This window comes from Callithrix jacchus, chromosome 14 (genome assembly GCF_049354715.1).
Source record: "Callithrix jacchus isolate 240 chromosome 14, calJac240_pri, whole genome shotgun sequence".
Taxonomy (NCBI): Eukaryota; Metazoa; Chordata; class Mammalia; order Primates; family Cebidae; genus Callithrix; species Callithrix jacchus.
The window spans coordinates 93,722,254-93,745,039 of NC_133515.1; the positions used below are offsets into that span (position 1 = coordinate 93,722,254).

The 22,786-nt window shown below is 36.7% G+C and overlaps 1 long non-coding RNA gene across 1 annotated transcript in view; it reads left to right on the forward strand.

Moving 5' to 3' along the window:
• The first annotated feature begins 367 nt into the window (after positions 1-367).
• The window catches only part of LOC128929658 (uncharacterized), a 37,828-nt gene continuing 15,409 nt past the window's right edge, over positions 368-22,786 (forward strand). The window contains exons 1-2 of the long non-coding RNA XR_008476449.2: positions 368-460; positions 19,105-19,187. This is a non-coding gene — a long non-coding RNA (uncharacterized LOC128929658). The remainder of the gene's footprint in view (positions 461-19,104; positions 19,188-22,786) is intronic.

The window sequence follows — 22,786 nt, forward strand, 5'->3', positions numbered from 1 at the left end:
GTTTTGACAAAATAGACAAGATTCTAGTAAGATGAGGAGGCCACTGAGCCTCAGAGATGACCAGATGTTTGCATGGTCTCAAATACCACCCAGGCTTTATCTCCACCGCCCCGATTTCTTTCTTCCATATGGGCTTCCCTTATACAACTGAAACCAGGAATGCTGGTAGCTTCAAGGTTTACATGTTTCAGCTTCTCCACCTGATATCTGCACCCTCTAAACCAATAAGAAAATAACTGAAACATGCACTCTCTAAACTTCATTCAAAATCAAGAGAAGCATGATCACAATGTGAGTAGGTCACCATCCCTGAACCAATCAATTGTGACCAACAGTGTGAGGTCCTCAAAACATCAAGTCCCACACCAGCATTGGATGGTTGGTCTGGGAGAAGAAAACTTCATAGAAGTAAGAGGGTACATTTCCCAGAAGAGGAACCACCTCTGCACAAGTAGAAAAGGTAACACTTTTCCCCTACACTGTTTTTACTTTAATTTCTGGCCTTTTTTCATACTTATTGAATCCCGCCCTGACCCCATCTCTATTCGACCCTACTGCAAGTCTCCTCTAACACTTCACACACACACTACATGAAGCTGTTCTGAAAACTCAGGTTGTGGAAGCAGATGGCAACATGCCTTCTAGAATTTTGTGCACCTTTGGGAGTGTTTGTTAAGACAGAGCTCACAAGGGACTGAAGTGTCCATGAAGTGGGAGGCCAAGGAGGCAATTCCAGAGCAGCAAATCAACCATGAGAGAAACGGAGTACAATGACACATTTTGTCATTAGAGGGGCACTTTAAGCGATCTAAAGAACACAACAAAATTCCGGGCAGATATTTGAATAATCAACTTTCTTTATCAAGTATAGACTCTCAGTGCTTCTGCTAATACATTACATTTAATCATTTTCCCTTTACACATGATGACACATTAACCACAAATAAGGAAGAGTAGTGATTATCTTTCCAATGAAATATGGAGTAAAACCATTTCTGCAATCCCAGTGCCTTGTTTATCTATAATAAGAGGAGCTCATGTGGATGCATGTGTAGAGGAGGGGCCATAGGCAATGTCAATCAATTGTATTCATAAACACAGCTTAGAGGCAGACCCTGCATAATTCAAACTCCCCCTGGCTTGCTGCTGCCGCAAGCAGGCATGCTTCATGTTGCATTACCATTTTGATTGAACAAACAGGGTCAATAATGGCACTTTTTCTCATCCAAGGAAAGAAAATTATTCTGAATCCAATCATCAATCAATGCATGTAATCAGCCTGTTTAAAATAGCTTGAGCTCTCACATAACTGGTTTTTCCTAGGAATACAGTTGAAAAAGCTATGGTTTGGGCTGACTTGTTAATCCTAGTACATCCTCACTAAAGTGTTAAAAGGCCAACAAAGTTTCAACATGTGCTCCACTATTAACAAGATTATGGCAAGGGAATCATTTGAGAAGTTAGAGAGTCTACCCTCTGAGACCTCTAGTAGCTGCATTCATTTGCATATAATTGTTTATCCATTACTTTGCCATACCATACAGCTACACCATTTTTCCATAATTTCTAGAGGTTAATGGCTTTTTTTCCCCTCTAAATTCAAAGTCAATACAACTGACACTAAAGTCAAGAAAATGTTCTTTTCAGAGTGCTGTAACAACAGTTGGCAGTCTGTACATTGTGAAAAATGTATTTGATCAAGGAACTTTTGCTAGCAGCATGCCAATGGAACCACACTGATTTACTTGAGAAATAAAGGAATTAATCCTCATCTTCCATTTATGGGTAGAAAGCCGTCAGAGACATCCTGCACCACACAAATCTCCGACTTAGCCTTCATACAGCCTTTTGTGAAAGCAAATATAATTACAGAGCAAAAGAGAGGAACAAAAGAGCAGATTTTGAATCTCCCCCTGAATGGCCAGAAAAATGAGCAGGCAGCTGGAGATGAGTGAGTTTCAATTGTAGCCATCACATTCTGAATCCTCTGACTTGGCACAAGTGTTGGGGTCATCTGGACTGTGGGGCAGGATTGAATGATGTGGCGGGGCAAACCCACCCATCACTACTGGAATGGGTGCTCCTGGTGCAAACAATAGATACCTTTTATCCTTGCTCTCAACCATCATATGTACGATTTCTGATTCACAAATTTCTCCAGGGGAAAACTGTTTCTAAAAATATTTCAACTGAGTATCTCGAGGCTGAATAAGATAGATATATTTTATCATATTTTAAAAACATGGTTGAGGCAGCAGTAGACAAAGGGCAAAAGTCAGAAACCATGGATGCTGAGAGCCGTGGCTGAGCGAACACTAGAGCCAGAGAATTCTCTGAGGGCATTGGGCTAATATGTGGGGGATGAGATTTGGCTTTATTTGAAATTTCTTTAAGTGTAATTAAAATAAATATAACATCAAAAATATAATTTTAAGTGTACAATTCAGTGCTATTAATTGCATTCACACTGTTGTCCAACTATCACTTCTATCTACTTCTATCACTTTTCCATCACCCCAAATAGAAACTTCTAATCCATATTTCTCTTCCTTGGCCCCTGACAACATCTAATCTACTTTCTGTCTTTAGGGATGTGCTTATTTTGAATATTTCATATACATGAAACAATAATACTTGTCCTTTTGTGGCTAGTTTATTTTACTTAACATGTTGTAGCATGTATCAGAATCTCATTCTTTTCTAAGCCTTAATAGTATTCCATTGTATGCATGTACCATATTTTGTTTATCCATCCATCCATCAATGGATGCTCACATTGTTTCCACCTGCTGACTACTATGAATAATGCTCCCATGACCACTGATGTACAAATATCTATTCAAATACCTGTTTTCCATTATTAGACAGATAGATAAACAAATAGATTCAGCATTTTAATCGATCATATTAAGTCAAAAGAAAGCAGAACAGGCCTAGAGTGGCAATGTTAGGGAGACCCTAACACACCTGAGACCACCAAAGGATAACACTCTCAGTGAGTGAAATATGAACATAAGAACTTCTCCCTACAGAAGGTTTGCTACATAGATCTTGGTTCTGAATGTGTGAAACAGACAGACAAACAAAAAGCAATTCAGAGAATTCATAATCTAGAACTCTAAACCAAATGGGTTTGTGGCTACTATGCACACCATTTAAGTGGCCTTAAAACTTTAGCCACATGTTCTTGGGTTGATTGGGCCTTCAAGTAACTAGCAAAAACAAACACAGACATCCTTTATCAAACATCAATTTTCAAGAAACATGAACTAACAATAAGAAACCATTAAACAAATATAGAAACAATTCATAAACAAATAAAGTCAGCATTAAAATATATAAACAAACTACAAAATCAGTCCCAAAGGCTGAAGTTATCAAATCATCAGGTATTTTGCAGGTCACCTGAAAAATAGAATTGAAGTATTTATCCAAAAATCAGCAGGAGATCAGTAAGAAAACAATAGTATAAAGTTGAGGTAAAGATACAGAAGATACAGAATAACCAAATCCAATATATCTAGTTAGAGAACTAAGAGCGAATCTGCCCCCTCAACACACAAACACAGCAAAAAAAACAAGTAGACAATAGTGAGAGATACGATGGCAAAGAATTTTCTGAGTAGATGAAAGGTAACAATTCTTAAATTCTAGAAAATAAATTCAAAACAGAATAAAGAAGCAGAAATCAATATCAAATCAAATTAGGACATTGCTTAATGAAGCTGTAGAACTATAAAGAAACAAAGCATGCAAACAAAAACACATACATAGTTTACTTTTGGGAAAAGGACAATTTGACTAGCATTCAGCTTCTCAACAGCGAAACTATGAAAGGCGGCAGTGTTGTGAGAACCTAACTTTCAATCTAGACGTATATGCTGATCAATATTATTTTTTACATTAAAGAGGAATAAAAATGTTTACATACAAATAAAAGTTTAGAGAGGTCACTAACAAGAGAGTCTCAGTAATGGGATATATCAAGAAAAATAGGAGAAACAATATGATCCTAGAAGAAAGATGCAAGAAGAAATTGTGTACAATAACTACTACATGCTATAGGTATATCTAAATTATTATTTTCTCTAGAAAATAATACCAATAATCTCTATTTTGGATTGGAAAAAAATCAAGATAGAACTACAATCTTGAATAGCATATAAAAAGAGTATGGGCAAAAATTACAAGTTTTAAGTATCTTCTCTTGTTTGGGAGAAAAATAAAGATTAGCATTACATTTGTTAAGTCAAATATACATGCTAAAATTTCTAGAGTGATTGTGGTAGGCAGAGTAAGGGCCTTCCAATGATGTCCATATCCTAATATATGTTACATTACATGGCAAAAAGAAATTGAGATAGCAAATGAATTTAAGATTGCCAGTCTGCTAACCTTAATGTAAGTGGATTATCCTGGATTATATCGGTGAGCATAAAGTAATCACTATCATCCTTAACTGTAGAAGAGCTAGACAGAAGAGCTGGTGTCGGCATGACGGGAAAGATCTACTGACCACCGCTGTCCTGAAAGACAGAAGTGGAACATGAGTCGGAATGCCAGCTGCCTTCAGAAGCCAGACAAGGCCAGAAAACAGGTTCTCTCCCAGAGCCTCCCAAACGGAACACAGCCCTGCTGACACTTTGATTTTAGCCCAGTGAGATTTCTTTCAGACTTCAAACCTCCAAAACCATGAAACAAAACATTTCTGTTTTTTAAGTCACTAAAACTTGGTTATAGCAAAAATAGGAAACTAATGCAGCGACCACTTAAAAAACATATAAAGAGATTATCGATCCCAAATTACTGAAGAAAAAGTAATTTAATCTGAAAAAAAATCTAAAATATTACAGAGAGATAGAGAACCAAAACTGAACAAACAGAGACACCAAAATAATATGCTGGAAATCAATTTACATATATGAAATCTACACTCACTGTTTATGTAAGAGGTTAGTCTCATCAAACAAGATGTTGAATTATTTATTTGTTCATTTGTTGTTTAGAGACAGGGTCTCTTTCTGTCACACAGCCTGGAATGCAGTGGAACGATTACATCTCACTGCAACCTTGACCTCCTGGGCTCAAGTGATCCTCCTGCATCAGGCTCCCAAGTAGCAAGGACTACAAGAGTGCGCCACCACACCCAGCTAATTTTTTAAGTACTTTGTAGAAACAGAGTCTCACTATGTTGCTCAGACTGGTCTCAAGCTCCTGGGTTCAAGTGATCCTCCTGCCTCAGGCTCCCAACATGCTGTGATTATAGGCGTGAGCCACTGTGGCCAGTCCAAACTGGATTTTTTAAAAGTCCAATTATATTTTGGTTTCAAGAGACATATTAGAAACTTAAAGTTCTCTGGAAAGACAAAATAGATAAACTTCTGGGAAAAATGATCATGAAATAAAAGTAAAGACACACAAATGATCAGTATTAAAATTCAAATTACAAATATGAAAGATTTTTAATAGGTCATAATCTATTAGAAATCTGCGTGTGAAAAGAGTTGAAAATTTAGGAAATGAAGGCATTCTAAGAAAAATAAACAGATTACAAATGTTATCTAGTAAGAAATTTAAAATCTGAATTGCTTCTTAAACATGAACCAAATTCAATCAAGTAAATAGAATACTTTTCGACAAATAAAGCCATCAGACATCCATGGGTTAGTGACAAGTTCTAGTAAAAATTCCAAGGACCGATAAGAATAAGGAATATCATTTTGTATCTTTACACATTTTTAAGGAACACAAAAAGATTACTCTCCAGCTCTGTTTATGAGGGTAGTAGAATCTTGTTAACAAAACTAGACAAAGGAAAAAATGAGAAAGAATTAACTGCAAATTCCTAAAAATAAAATATACATATGCACATTAAATTCAGCAATATTATGATCAACGTCAGATCATCTCTGAATATACTTTTGAGAAATTATTAATGCAATTACCATATAACCACATTAACAAAGTAAATCCATATATGATTATCTCAATAGTTGCAGAAAATACATGCACAATCATTTAACACTCAGTCTTCATAAAAATAAAATCCTTAGCAAACCATTTATAGAAGAAAATGTCCATATCCTGCTTTTAAAATATTTGCATAAAATGTTACATCGATATATTCTTAGTGAAACACTGATGCCTTCTCTTTAACCTGCAAGAAAAAGACAAAGACACTGACTCCTGCCTTTTCTTTTCAATAGAGCACTGACAGATGTAGTAAGAAAAAGAGAAACCAAAAATATGAAGACTGGAGAAGAGAAAAAGAAGTATATCATTATTGGCAATCATAAGGCTACTACATAGAAAATTCCAAATAATCTATAGATAAATATATTAATATTGAGAAGACATTAACTATGTTCCTGGACACAATAAAAAAATGCATTTTTATATTCTAGCAAGAAACATAAATACAAATTTTTAAAACCTGCATTTAAAATAGAAACAAAAATATAAGATACTTAGGAATAAATGCAATGAAAGATATGTTGATCCTTTATGTAGAAAATCATAAACTTTTGTTTAAAAACTTATAAAAGACTTACATAAAGATACATAACGTATTCATGCATAAGAAGACTGAACAGTGCAACAATTCTGTCCAAATTGGTTAAGAACTTTATTGCGATTCTAATCAAATTCTCAACAGACACCCCAGAACCAGAATACACATGCATGTGAAAAGAGGGTATGTTAAAAACTGGCATTGCCATTCCATTGGGATAAGATGGATTTGTCAATTAATTTTGTTGGGAAAATTCTATATCCATGAAGAAAGAAAAAGAATGACTTTGAATCCCTATCTTTTGTTCAGACACAAAAAACAATACCATATAGATTAAAAACTGAAATGTAAATACATTTTAAAATATTTATAAAAATAATCATTGAAAATATCATTATGATTTCAAGGTGGCGAGCCTATCACAAACAAAAGGCAGAAAGTATTATCCTGAATGCAAAAGACAAATTATTTTGTCTACATTAATTTTTTTAATAGTTTTTGTTATCAGACATCCATGCATGAGAAAGTAATAGGTGAATGGGAATTAAATCCACACAAGATGTCATTTTAAGTCTTCCTCAGCACCTTCAACTACAGCCCATCCACTTGTGCTTTCTCATCGCTTCTTGCCACATAAGAAGAGTCCCTGGGTTGTGGACATGCACACACAAGTGCCTTCTTCCTATGTCTGGGGGGTTCAGCAAGGGAGGAGTTATTCAATGTTACCAAAAAATGACAGACCATTTTCTAAAGGAGTTTACCAGTTACTGAAACATCAGCTTGCAGACATAAACATTTGCACTGATCTTGTCAACCTAAATAACAGACAGAGAGAGACTCTCTTAAAAAATATATTTATTTGGGACTGGGCATTGCAATGGGAATATATATGCCACAGTAAACTATGTACTGTTTAGAAGGTAAAGAAAGACAAACCTTTTCAGAAAGAAAAATGAGGAGGATTATATAATTGTTTTGAGATAATTAACTTTGACTACAGGAATCAATAACAAGAGTATTGTAAGTCCGAGGTTCCACAGAGAGTGGCTAGGTGGATGTTTTCACAAAAGTATTTCTTATGTCAGCTTGTGATGGCCGTTGTACAAGGCTGTGGTTTTTGAAGAGTCTTTTGTAATTCTTTCTATCAAGCATCCATGCATGGGCTCCCTTCATGGGCTTCATGTCTCTATTTTTCAGGTTTGTGGTTTTTTTAATAACACAAGTGACTCCGTTTTGATTTCGACAACTTTCACATATTTCCCCTTTGATCAAGATATTTCTCTGAAAGCATCACTGATCATTCACCCTGTAGTTAGGCTGTGATGGTGCCTCTCTCAGTAATAAGATATAACTGTCCCAGGTTGTTGGTCTGGTCTCCTGTCAGAGGAAGTGATTGGCAAGTAGGAGTCAGTGTCAAAACCCTTTTAGCCACATTTTGGCAACAAGGTGATGTGAAGGGAGTCGCTCTCAGGTTAAGCCTTCCTGGTGTCAGTTATTAAGTTCAATTTTTTCTGTTCTGCAGTCTCTTTTTTTTTTTTTTTGAGATGGAATCTTGCTCTCTCTCTAGGAGGGAGTACAGTGGCGTGATCTCAGCCCACTGCAACCTCTGCCTCCCATAGCTAGGATGATTACCCTGCCTCATCCTCCCCGCGCTAGGACTGCAAGGCAAGTGCCATCACGCCTGGCTAATGTTTTATTTTTAGTAGAGACAGGGTTTCACCATGTTGGCTAGGATGGTCTTGATCTCCTGATCTTGTGATCTGCCCACCTTGGCCTCCTAAAGTGCTTCGATTACCGGCATGAGCCACTGCACCAGCCTCTGCAGTCTTTTACTAACATCTCAATGTGCTGGGCCAGTATCATTCTGTTAGAAGTTGTACTTCTGCAGAAATTTAACAAGTATCAGATACAAAGTTTCAAAACGAAAATCAAAGTAAAATGATAATCTCCATTTGCATAATAATTTTGAGCCATGAATTTAGGCTTAAAGGCAAGCAACTGAACAAATTTAAAAAACTATATTCTGTGGCCTGCTTTCTTATTTTATCTATGTTGGTCTCAGCGTTCCCAGAGGAATTTATCTAGGTACAGCATATAACATTAGCAACAGCACAGACATTTCCTAATTTAACCAATAGATATAGGATCTCTTGGGTTGGGTTATGTCAAGTTAGCAGCAGGAACTACTGATTATAAAATTTCCATTACATCATTATCCTTTCAGGTAAGAAAGGTAAGTATTAGGAGGGGTAACAGTCTCATTATGATATGGAGTTTGATTTTGACATCTTAGAAAAAGCTGTCTACAGCATGAAGGCATCTCAACCTTCTTGTCCTGGTTTGCAATTTTAATGTCTCTGGTTATAGCATTTAGTGGTTTTGTGAACTTTTTGCATGTCCCATACACCGGGCACAAGACTTGTCAGTTAAAATTCATATACTTTCAGCTTACAGAGGTTCAGGAACAGAGCAGTTCCCATTTTTATCAATTTAGTGGAAGAAAGTTGATGAAGAACTCAAGATCTAGTCTATAGGTAGAAAATAAAAATGTAAAAAATATGTACAGGGCTGTCATATAATAACAGGTATATTCAAGTTTTTTTTATAAACAGTTTTTTTCTTTGTACATTAATCACATAGGAATGTCTGATTTTTAAATATTTTAAGGCTGGAAAGCCAAACCAAGTCTGACTTTAGATTATACCTGCATTCTTAAATGTTACTGGGTATGCCAAGAAGTGACAAGTTTTACAGTCTCACTGTAAGGCTGGAAATTCTCAAAGCTCCTCATTTTACACACATTCTCAAGTATGATATTTCAATTAAAGCCTTGGCAATATAACCAATGTATCTAAATGTATACTGTTATAAAGAGAGCAGAGTCTTATGGGACTTATGCAAATATCCAATTTTTTTTTGTCATAAAAATAAGAATACTCATGGATAGTTTGTGAATTGTAGAATGATCAAGAGGGAGAATAAACAAATGCTTCTTTGCAAAAGTATACTTTGCCAATTTTTTTTTTGAGATGGAGTTTCACTCTTGTTACCCAGGCTGGAGTGCAATGGCACAATCTCGGTTCACCTCAACCTCCGCCTCCTGGCTTAGGCAATTCTCCTGCCTCAGCCTCCTGAGTAGCTGGGATTATAGGCATGCACCACCATGCCCAGCTAATTTTTTTGTGTTTTTAGTAGAGACAGGGTTTTACCATGTTGACCAGGATGGTCTCAATCTCTTGACCTCATGATCCACCCGCCTCGGCCTCCCAAAGTGCTGGGATTACAGGCGTGAGCCACCGCGCCTGGCCTACTTTGCCAAATTTTTGTAACCTAGAGAAAGCTTAAGAGAAATAAAAATTCTTAAATCTAGAAAACAAAACCTTTAAAGGTATTTTAAATAAACATTCTAAAAGATATTTTAAGTAAAAGTTGTAAAACATTATCAGTTTATTTAAAAGATATTTTAAATAAAAGTTATAAAACATTATCAGTTTCTTAATCTCATATAATTAGTTTTTGTTTTACTTGATTTTGATAAGAAATTTCATTAGTCCACTAGTTTCTTCATCAGAGCTTTGGAAATTTTTTTAGTCTACTGATCTTAAAGTTATTAGAATCCTGTGTTTAAGGATTCTAAGATCTGCTAGTCTTTTCCATTGATCTGATTGCAAAATGTCTTTAGAGCAGAATTCAAAACAGTAACTGTAGCTGACAAAATCTTAGAACAACCATGATGAAAATTTGAAGAAAGTTCACTGTAACCAGAAATTGAGAGGGAAATATGGATATTTTATAGCACATAAAAATAAGCAGAATTATGACTGATAATGTACTAGATTTCTAAAAGTTTTATGCAATTTTGAAACATTTCTATCAAAAGCATACTCAAATATAATGGAAAGATCTACCATCCCTTTGCATTTGACCATGCTTTCTATAGAATTTACCAAATAGGCCTAATCATTTAATATCTCTAATAGATGAAAGATATGTCCTTTGAGGCTCTCTAGGGGTCTGATTGGAAAATTCAAAACTAATTCTAGGTCAAAAAGACTTAATTTAGAATTTTTATACTGGGGAAGCCCATTAAAAATACCAATAGATTTAACATTTAATCAAAGCAGGATCATAGATCACTATGAATTAGTAGTTATTCATGTAACCAGATGGATAATCAAATACTTCAAAAGCAATGCAGAAAAATTACATGGATACTTTAAAAAAAGATTTTCAAAGCTCATTTTCCTAAGGAATAAAAATCTAATAAAGATTACACAGATAATTATTTTAATGAAACGTAAAACTGTGTTTTCTTTGGCCAGTTACAAAAAAAAAAAAAAAAAAAGATAAAGCAGTATAATTGCTTCTCCTTATGGAAAAACCATTTAGATAACCCAGAAGTTGAATCTGATGAAAAAGGTACTTGAATTTAATCAGACACAGAAAAAGTGTATGCCCAACATTATACATTTACACTGCAGAATGTAAATAAGAAAACTAGTACCTCGAGCAGTTCAATATGTGGCTTTGAATAAAAGCGTGGGAAATGTCTTATTTATGTGAAACAATTCAGGCACATAAAGAAAAGTCAAGATTACAGAATCAAGTTATTCTACAGGAAAATAATGCTATTCTATGCCTTGAAAATAAGCATTTTAGCATCTGGCCATAATGGCAGAGTTAAAACTAGAGAAAAAAAATTACAGAAGATGATTTTTAAAAAGTCAAAGGAAAGAGTTATCACCCAACCAAGCAAAAAGATGTACCTCCTCAAAGGGAGAAAGAGTGGAAGGCAGTGATGTATGACTTAAAACAATGTGCAGTGAGATACAGAAAATGATGAACGTTTGAGATATAAATCTGAGAAGCTTTCAGAGGCAATCTCTACCTAAATAAATAAAATTATCATTCTAAATGAAGAAGACAACATTTCCAACCGAAATGAGGGAAATTACATCGACCACAGAAATAAATGTGACAGAAGTAAAAACTGCAAAACAAAAAGAATGTGCAAATTATGAAGAATCTGGAAGTAATGAAATGCTGATCATTTCATTACTTTTACAAAGTATAGATCAATACTTCAAGAAAATGTTGTTGTTTAATATAGGGTACTAAATTTTTAATTGTCAGTCTATATTTTACATCCAAGATTAATGCTTAGAAATAATTTCTAAATTACCTCGGTCTTTATAAATAATTATTCTTCCAATTATAGCCACGTTGATCACACGCAAAGTTTCTTTCATAAATTCACCCCTCACAGGCCTTTCACAGGTTGCACACACCTTCCATGAGATGCTGGGACTTCCTGCTTTGTCCTACACATCCTCTTAAACAGGCAGGCATTTTACTCAACAAAAATTTACACACAACGTTACTCTCTCCTTTTTACCTTCCACACCAAAAATACATCTTCATACCTGTAACCTTTTTTACACCATTCTCTACTATGTATTGGTTCCTATCTCGTTTCTATTTTTACCCTAAATTCACATTTTGAAACAGCCTTTAAATAACCTCCAGAAAAAACGAAGTTACTACTTTTTTCTCATAAATAATACATTTTTACAAATTTCTTAGGATTTTCTTTATCAAAAGCACACCTTTTGTTGGATACACTTTGCATGTAGAATTAACTATATAACAATTAGAATTTGTAGGCTGGATGTGGTGGCTCATACCTGTCATCCCGGCACAATACATAACATGTAAACACACATATGCAAATACACTAGTGAAAATCTTATAGCTTTCATTTGAGAATCTCGGTCATGAGACAGTAAAATATAATAATATGAACTCACCAGTCTATAAAAGCAAGTTGGATCCAAATTATATTTCTTACTAAAGTATTGTTCACATTACTAATAAATGTGAACTAATATTGTGAATATTGCTAAGAAATGTGAAAGCCAGTTTGATATTTAAAAATTTTTTTAATCCTCCTTTTCTCTCTTTTTTAGTTTCAAATGAGTTTAGGGTTAATATTCAAATTCTTGTGTTTTAGCTAGGACTAAATGAATTGTATAAGAAAAACAACATTTTTCCAAGTAGCCTTGAATGCATAACAAATCTCTTGGTCTGGTTTGCTTGATATGTCAGTGCAGGTGGGAAAGCATTTTAGAAAAAAAAAATATTTTCAAGGATTTTTTTGACTCCTGTGTGGCAGCCAAAACATTTTTATGTAAGATAGAGGTAATTTACATTATTGCTCTTAGCTCAGTATTTTGATCTATTTGATCTGAGATCCTAGCCTTCATAAACATTATCTATTTTTTTCTCCTAGAATAAAATTCCATCAATTAACTGTTTCATTACCCTAAGCAGTTGTTAACCAAACAAACCTAAATTTGTATTAAAAGGGAACATTCTTAGGAGCTTCTCATTGAGATTTGTCTTCTGGCAGAGATGGGGAAATTTGAGAGAAAGATTGCATGGACCGTTTTTTCATTTGTAGAGTTCCTTTTTCAGTGATCTGTGTGTTTACAGTAGTGGCAGACACCAAAAGGTCTCTGCTTAGTCTACAAGTTTTCATCTTTGGTAAATGAAGTTTAAAATGTTTAGTGTTTTTGTTTTATTAGTGTCCTCAAGGGTGTGAGCTAGTTGATTTACTAAATTAATTAGATCAGAAGTAGGCATAGTTTTCCATTCCATGTGAGCTCTTTTAACAAGCTGAGAAAGTTCTTGAGAGACGCCATTGACAAAAATGGAATTAAAAGCCACTCAAGTAGAATCAAGAGAATTATCTGAGATAGTTCTACCAAAAAACCTAAGTTTGGAGAAGTTGAATGATACCTTCCGTGATTATAAATCATCTTTTCTGTAATTTGTCCATCAGTTAAAATGTGCAGGAGAATTGACCATAATTTTGAATGTTTAGCTGGCTGTAGTTCCAGAAAGCTTGGCATGTCATAATATTTAAGAACCTATTTCATTTCTTATTAATCTCTTGAGAGCATTAAAAAATCCTATACATTCTTTTTTTAGCAATACCTCTGTTCCTAGGCCAAGAGTGAGTTTGTATTTATAGCATTAAAAATATCCTATAAATTCTGTACCCAAATTTCAGAAGTTTGGACTAGTGTTTTAGATGGTGGTGACTGCTCTAGTGGCTTTTAATTGGCCATGTCTTTCCTGCCATTTAGAATGCTTATTTTTGCTCTTGGAAAACGTTCAGAAACAAGCAAGAGGAAACAGAGCCAAATCATTTACCTACGTGCATAATCATATGAAAATGAAACCCAAATCAGAGTGCTCACAAAAATGTTAACCCGGCCAGCTGATAAAACAAAACAGTAAACTAGATGCATGGAAAGAAATAAAAGTGAATTCAACAGACAAGCCTCAAAGACAAATACAAATTTCATAGAAACCAGAGTATTCTCCAAAAGACCACTTCAGAAAAGGCTTGCCATGAGAGACTTTCATAGGCCCAAGAGGGATGCAGGGTCCTCATTTAAGATATCCTTATAACCAAATGAGCTAGCCAATAAAGTCAAAAAGAACTCACCGAAGGGAAGAAGTCAGACAATCTGAGAAGACATTTACCAAGGCAGAAAAGGCAGTTTACAGAAATGGAGAGCACAACGGGCTTAGTCAGTACCACACTCAATTCTAGGGGCCACCATTTTACCTGAGGTTAGCTCATTTCAGTTCTGCGTCAGACACCATTTTGTCAAGCTCAGTAAAAAACACGGAGAGGCTGTCTGAAAGAAAACATTTATTCAGGAATGAGTGCTGCAATAGGAATACATAGGCCATGGTAATCTATGTGAGTATTCAGAAATGTAAAGGAAGACAAAGGTTTTTAAAGAACGAAATGAGATAGGGCATATAATTGTTGTGAGATAATTATTCTTGGGTACGTTGGTCAGTAATAAGGGTGGTGCTGGTCTGAGTTTGGACAGGCAGTGGCTGGGCAAATACCCTTGGAGAAGTATTTTTGTGTCTATAAGGTTGTGATGACTTTTACGCAAAGTTGTGGTTTTTGAAAAGGTTTTTTGTGACAGTTTTTGTGATCAGGCATTTATGCATGGGAACCCACCATTCATGCCCTTTGGTGACTCCAATATTCAGGGTTTTTAATTTTTTTTTTTAATGCCAGTGATTCTGTTTTGATTCTGACAGCATTCAGTCTGATTCTCACAAATTCTGACTGTATTCTGACTATATAAAACACATTGGAGGTGAGTGTCTTAATCCATTTTGCATTGCTATAAAGGAATATCTGAGGTTGGGTAATTTTTTTAAATAAAAATGCCTCCTGGATTCAGAATGGTAATGAAGATTGAACACCAGGTGCAGATGCTCAATTGTGAACTTTTCAACTCATAATTCCGATGGCTGAAAAGTTAAGATTGGGGGTCTGAGTCTGATGAGGGCCTCAGGTTACTTCCACTTACGGTGGAAAGCAAAAAGGAGCCCATGTGTGTGCAGGAAGTCACATCGTGAGAGAGGATGTGCGTGAGAGAGAGGAGGTGCCAGGCTCTTTTTAACAACCAGCTCCTGTGGGAAATAAGAGAGTGAGAACTCACCCTGGAAGGAGCGTATTAATCTATTCATGAGGGATCTGCTCCCATCACCCAAATACCTCCCATTCGTTCCCACCTTCAACATTGGGAATAAAATTCCAACATGAAGTTTCAAAGGGACAAACATCCAAATCAGAGCAGTGAGTCACCACCAGTATCAGCTCTTAGGAAAAATATGAAAGAAGTCAAATTTGTCTTTATTTCCATTTTCTCTTCAGTGTTGGCCTCACATACTTCTCTACCTCATTCCATGTCTTTTAGGTAATCAGTGCATGTGTATCCTCTTCTCTTGTGACTTGAAACACTTTTTAGCAGGAATGAGCATGTATTAAGGGTCATCGTAAGCCAGAATGCTGTATTCTCTGCTCAGACGCAAAACAAGAGGCAGTAAGTGAGCTCTCAGACCTGCTGTTAAAAGCAACTCCCACATAGCAGAGAAGGGACACAATTCTTTGCTTGGGGCACAACTTACCATTCTGAATCCAGGAACCAAGAGTGGAAAAGATAAGAGGTTTTTGTTTTTATTCTTCCTAGTTTAAGCAACCATACTGAGGTAAATCAGGGTTTCCATTTACACCACCGAGTGTAGAGATGAGTATCCTAGATTCAATCAGTAAGTCAACTGTCAGTACTAGTTCTTGGTCTTTTTACGATTTTTCTGTTTTTGGTGTCTTCCTAGGTATTTTAGTGCAAAATCAGGAGAGTCTGCATCAGAGGGTACAGCCATACTATGCATGCATACTCACTGGTGAAAGTGAATGGTCCTGGCCGGGCGCGGTGGCTCACACCTGTAATCCTAGCACTTTGGGAGGCCGAGGCGGGTGGATCACGAGGTCAAGAGATTGAGACCATTCTGGCAAACATGGTGAAACCCTGTCTCTACTAAATACAAAAATAAATTAGCCAGACATGGTGGCACATTCCTGTAATCCCAGCTGCTTGGGAGGCTGAGACAGGAGAATCGTTTGAACCCAGGAGGCAGAGGTTCCAGTGAGCCGAGAATGTGCCATTGCACTACAGCCTGGGCAACAAGAGTGAAACTCCATCTCAAAAAAAAAAAAAAAGAAAGAAAGTGAATGGTCCTTTTGGAGACTCCTGGGCCATACGTATTAATCCTATTTCTAAAACCAGTCTTGAGGAGGAGCACAACCTCGGGGCCACTGACAACACCTCCTCTCTCATTGCTCTTGGTAACCATATGACGTTATTTACTTGGCCTTTTCAGGAGGGCACAGATGCCACTGATAGCAGCCTTCACACTCTAAAGAACTTTAAATGTTTGACAGACATTGATAAACAGAGCGCCCTGCTCTGTTTTCCTCATCAGATGAATACCAAAACCCTTGTCAAGGTGACAGAGTCATTAAGTGTCTATTCACATGGCAATCAGAAATTTGAGCATCAATCAGTAATCATAAAGTCAGGGGCCTTTTCTCACAAAGTCAGGAATTCAGAGGGCTTTCATGAGCTAATCAGCAGGCATCAAATAGACAATCTATCTAATTAGCTGCTCACATTCAGATGGCAATCAAAGCAACACAGTAAGCTTCATTAGTAATGATATTGAAAAATGTGATCTATGCAGTATTCAGCTAGAAAATGAATATCCATTTTCATAAATAGGTAAGGAGGATGTGGCTGTACTGTGTATACCATATGGCAGTTCAAAGATGCAGTCACCAGAATCCCAACTGGTGACTATTTTTGCTTTTCCCTTGGCCTAAAAGTAAGGGAGAGAAGGTGGAGTCACTTATTATAAAGCTGACAATAGCATCGCAGTAAACTTTGGGTGACATGACCCACCTTAGAGGAAAAACGAGGTGAAGGGAGGTGAAGGAGAAGTCAATAATTCTGGAACTTTACTGTTCTTTATGAAAATTCCATTTCTAGCTCTCACTTCAACACCTCTTCACTCCCAAAATCCACTTTTCTACTATGAATCCTTTCCTTGGAAAAATGGGTGCCAAAGCGCTCCATAGTAGATCTGGAGATGTCATCTTTCTTCCAGGTAAGAACACTCTTCTGACACCAAAGCAACCACCCACCTGAAAGCAGCTGGCTAAATTAGTGGTAAAGGCCTTCTCCAGCAGAGACTAAAGTCCTTTTTCATAACCCTTAAAGGCAACAATGTATCGCACATTTTGCCACACATTTTGAAATTAATTTAGGAAACAGACATGTTCACTGTTTTCCAAGAACTTATCTTTGAGTAACATTAATGAAAAAAATTACAAATATTAATTTTTAAAAGCATGTAATTAGAAGCTAGTTGCTGTGTTCCAAATCTGCATATTTTAGATTTGAGAATTGAATAGAGGGAAGATCACTGGTATATGGAATGTCAGAAGCATTTGGAAAAAGCTAGAGGCCAGGAGCTGATGGCTTTCAAACTGTTACATGTCTTAACTGCTGGTGTTTCAAGAAAATTGATATTCATTTCTAGTGAAAGGTAGAATATACTTCAGAAAAGCAGTACAAAATTGTCAGATAACTTAAAAGAAAAAATGTACAAATAAACTCTCACATATTTTGCCCAGCTTAGCACACTTTTAAGGGTCATGTTTCTCTATCAAATCTTCGTAGGTCAATACATATTTATAAGTGAAAAATATTCAAAAACGTTTAGAGATATCACAAGGTGTGCCCAGTGGAACCATAAGTTCCTTAAAGGGAAGGTCTCTTACCCCACATACCTTGGGGTATCCACAGCAGAGCTGGACAGATTATATGTCTGGGTTACAAAATACTGTGTTGAGGCTAGAAGAGGGCTTCTGTTCTGAAACAATGCTGAGGTTTAAGCCTCTATTTCAGGGCCATCTCTTCTGAAAAGCCTTCCTAATCCCTACATCATCTCTCCTGGTATTCTGTCTACTGGTAACTCCACTCACTGTTACAAAACTTTCTTACACGTATGTATTTACATTTTTGAATCCCTCTATTAAGTTAAAGCCTCTTTGCAGCAAGCAACGCTTCTGATCCAACTTTGTAACCCCATCAACGATGTGTGTCCAATGAATAAAAAGACTGAATGACTATTTTTCAATTAGTTTGAGTTATATGAAAACTTGTTGAGTTCTTTGAAAGGAAAATGCTTTAGACACTGAGGAAGCCATTACAGGGATTTATTAAGAACACTTAGTGCCCAGAAGGCTATGCGTAAGATATAAAACCACGGCTCTGTCTCCAAGGAGTTTCTGTGCTTATGTATGACAGATCACTCAGAGATTCACTCTGCAGGAAGTTTAATATGAGGGTTGGAGAGAACAAGCATTCAAAGAATGAAAAATCTAGTTTCTGATCAAAAAAAAAAATCCTAAGAGGTGTTCAAGGAGCTTGTTATATAGAAAGAAAAGTTTAAAGGCACAGAAATAAATGAGGACATGGTATCTTAAGGGAGAGAGCAAAAGCAGGCCTTACTTTAAACAAAGAAGAATACCAGAGTCTTAGAAAATGTGTAATAATTCCATTGAAGATATTTAAACTTCTACGTTTCAAGATAAAATTTTCAGATGAAAAGTACCATAAATGAACTAGGAAATAAAATCCCCACGAGTGAAGTAAGCTGAGAGTTTCATGTGTCCCTCCTTTTTGATGTGTCACTGCACAGAGGACTCGACTATTTAAAGCCAGGGTTTGGCTGCACCTGACAATGGCACTAAGCGGTAGAAGCTTAGAGCCTGAAGCCCACAGGCACAGCAGCTGCGAGGCACAGCGGGTACCTCCACCGCAGCAGGCACTGAAGAAGGTGCAGCAGGGTCTGTGCCTGTCTTGGTTTAGATGTTGAGAGGCTTGTCATTACATTCTACCATGGAGTAGTGACAGCCGACTGATGCTCTGTGCAGAAAGCCTAGGTGCTCTGCAGACAGGCATGCTAAGGACCCCTTGCTTTGGTAGAGAGGGCAGTGCCATGCAAGAGACCTTCTGTTTCTGGGTGTGAATCAGTGTGTTCAGATGAGCTGCCATAACAAAGTACCACTAACAGAGGCGGCTTCAACAGCAGAGGTTTCTTTTCTTTTCTTTTTTTTTTTTTTGAGACGGAGTTTCGCTCTTGTTACACAGGTTGGAGTGCAATGGCGTGATCTCGGCTCACCGCAACTCCTGCCTCCTGGGTTCAGTCCATTCTCCTGCACCACCATGCCCAGGTAATTTTTTGTATTTTTAGTAGAGACGGGGTTTCACCCAGGATGGTGTCGATCTCTTCACCTCGTGATCCACCCGCCTCGGCCTCCCTAAGTGCTGGGATTGCAGGCGTGAGCCACCAGGACCGGCCGATTTTCTCACTGTTCTGAGGGCTGGAAGTCCAAGATCAAGGTTTTGGCAAAGTGTTTCTTCTGAGGCTCCTCTCCTTGGTTTGCAGATGGCTGCTTTTCCCTGTGTCCTCACATAGACTTTCTTTGTGTGTGCATATTCCTGGTATCTCTCTGTCCTAATCTCCTCTTCTTACAAGGACACCAGCGGTCCTGGATTAAGGCCCATGCTAATGACCTCATTTTAACATAATTACATCATTCAACCCACTACTTTTAAATACAGTCACAATACCTAACACCAAGGGTTAGGACTTCAACATATAAATTTGAAGAGGACAGAATTCAGCCCACAGCAGAGAATGAGGCCTGCCTCCCAATCCTCACCTGCAGCACAGCTTCAGAAAGCACCCTCTCTGCTCTTCTCAGAGATATATTCTTTCCATAATTCAATAAAGAGGGGGAGAACTGCTAATATTTAAGGAGGGTTTACAGTTGTCAGGTACAATACCAAAAATCCTAGGTAAGTTATCTTATTACATAATCACAATAACCTATAACGAGGGTGTGGTGATTGGTTCCATTTATCTTGGAGTTGCAAAATAGATGTTTTTAATGTTGTCCGCTTTTAAAAAGTTTTTTTAAGGTATAATTGACATAAACGTTAGTAACAGTATATAATTTGATAAGTGTATCAAATTTGACATATTTATGCACTTTTGATATATTTATTTAATAACATTAGTACATGATTTGATAAACTTATCAAATTCAACATATTTATACACCTGTGAATTCGTCATCCAGTGAAAAGTCTCCTTGTGCCCCTTGGTCATCCCATCTTCCTGCCGCTTCCTATACTCTACCCACTTCATCCTTAGGCAACCACAGGTCTGCTTTCTCTCACAATGTAGTTGTTTATATTTTGTACAATTTTATATGAATGGAACTTATGGTATGTACCTTTCTGGTCTACCTGATTTCCTTCAACATAATTAATTTTAAAGTCATCCAAATTATTGGGTATATCAGCAAGTCATTCATTTTACTGCTGAGTAGTGTTTCACTGTGTGGACATACAGTTTGTTTGTTTATTCACCTCTTAATCCACATTTGAGTTGTTTCCAGTCTAGAGTACCACAAATTAAGCTAATATGAGTACTCATGTACAAGTCTTTGTATAAATGAATATATGCTTCCTTTTTCTTGGTCAAATTCCCAGCAGGGGAGAGGCTGGATATGGACAGTGTATATTAACTTTTTTTTTTTTTCCAGAGACAAGAGTCTTCAATCTGTTGTCCAGGCTGGGGTGCAGGGGCACAATCATAGATCATTGCAGCCTTGAACTGCTGGGTTCCAGGGATCCTCTTACCTGAGCATCCCAAGAAGCTAGGACCACAGGCACACGCCACCATGCCTGGATAATTTTAAAAAAATTTTTAGAGACAGGATCTTGCTGTGTTGTCCAGGCTGGTCTCAAGCTCCCGGCTCAAACAATTCTCCTTCCTTGACCTCCCAAGATGTTAACTTTTTTTTCTCTTTTTCTTTTTTTTTTTTTGACATGGAGTCTTGCTCTGTCAGCCAGGATGGAGTATAGTGGTACAATCTTGGCTCACTGCAACCTCCGCCTCCCAGGTTCAAGCGATTCTCGTGCCTCAGCCTTCCTAGTAGCTGGGATTACAGGTGTGCATCTGGTTAATTTTTGTATTTTTAGTAGAGACAGGGTTTCACCATGTTGGCCAGGCTAATATCAAATTCCTGACCTCAAGTGATCCACCCACCTCAACCTCCCAAAGTGCTGGGATTACTGGCAGGAGCCACTGCACCTGGCCCAATATATTAACTTTCTAAGCAACTGACAAACTGTCTGGCAAAGTGGTTGTACCAGTTTATATTCCCAACAACAGTGTATGAGAGTTTCAATTCCTCCATTTTCTTGCCAAATCTTGATATTATCTGTCTTTATGATTATAGTCATTGTAGTGGGTGCGTAGTGGTATTTCAATGTGGTTTTGATTTGCATTTTCTAAATAAGTAATGATGGGTTTATTTGCCCATCATTTTTCACTTCTTTGGTAAAATATCTGGTAAGATATTTGTCTATTTGTTATTAGATTATTTTATTAATATTTTGTATTCTGGATATATAAGTCCTTTACCAGACTTATAATTTGTAAGTTACTTCTCTCAATTTGTAGCTTGTCTATTTTCTTAACAGTGTCTTTTAAACATACATTTTTAAGCTTGATAAAGATTAGTTTATCAAATTTTCCCTTTTATGGATTGTGCTTGTGGGGTAATATCTAAGAAAATATGTACCTAACAGAAGGGCAGGCAGATTTTCTTCTGTGTTTACCTCCAGAAGTTTTTTTGGTTTGTGTTTTATAAGTAGTTTATTATTCAGTTTTAGCTGATTTTTGTGTATGACCTCAGGTATAAATGTCTTTGCTTTGTTTTGCTTTGCTTATGGATAACCAGTTGTTCTACTACCACTTCCTCCACTGACATGCCTTTGTACCTTTGTCAAAAATCAGTTGCCTATATCTGTTTATTTCTGGACTCACTATTCTGTCAAATAATCTATTTGTTATACAGTATAAGTCACCTAATTTTGTTCCTCTTTTTCAAAGTTATGTTGACAATTCTAGGTCCTTGCATTTCAGCTAGGAAGAGGTAGAGGCTGAACTTGAGAACAGGTGCCTTCTCTGGGGACCCATGTTGCTAGCTGCTCACAGAATACATGATATACTACTTCTAGGAAAGCATGTCTCCCCCTCACAATTGGCAAAGACATGATTACAATCAGAACCACTATCTTCCCCTTCTAACATAATGAGATAATGTACTCTTCTTGATCTTAAGATATCATCCCTTATCCTGTTTAGGATCCATTTTATGTTGTCTTCAATTTTTATTTCATTGTCTCCTTAGAAACTCTAAGGAACTATTTCTTCTCCCAATAAAAACAGCACAAATGAAAAATGGTTTGGTCCACGTTTATTCATTAACATAGCAACCAGAAACCAAGAGAAAGCCTACGCTGTTACTGAGAAAAATGTGTTTTGAATTTTGAAATGCCATGTCTCTGAGATATAAAGCTAAAGGATTGAACACATAGTTATATATCTATGTATTCTTATTAATGACAGAAAATTCTAAACTACTTTTCTCCTACTTTCCCAACTCTGTTCATAACTGTACTCTTCTCTCTCTGTCTACAGTATAATTTAACCTCCCACTTGAATACAGAGAATAATTCGATTGAGAGGTGTGTTTATATCACATGAAACACAATAAAGCAGGATGAAGTATTTCTTAAATCGTTTGCAAATGAATGGCTGCAATATTCCCAGGTTGCTCTCTGTTCTCCTGCAAACTAAAAACAACTATGGCTATCCATTAACATGCAGCTCCCAAAGGACATCTTGAGACATTTAAAAGCTGGATGAAATGAGTGTGACTGACCTAATGGAAAATCACAGGGAAAGGTATTA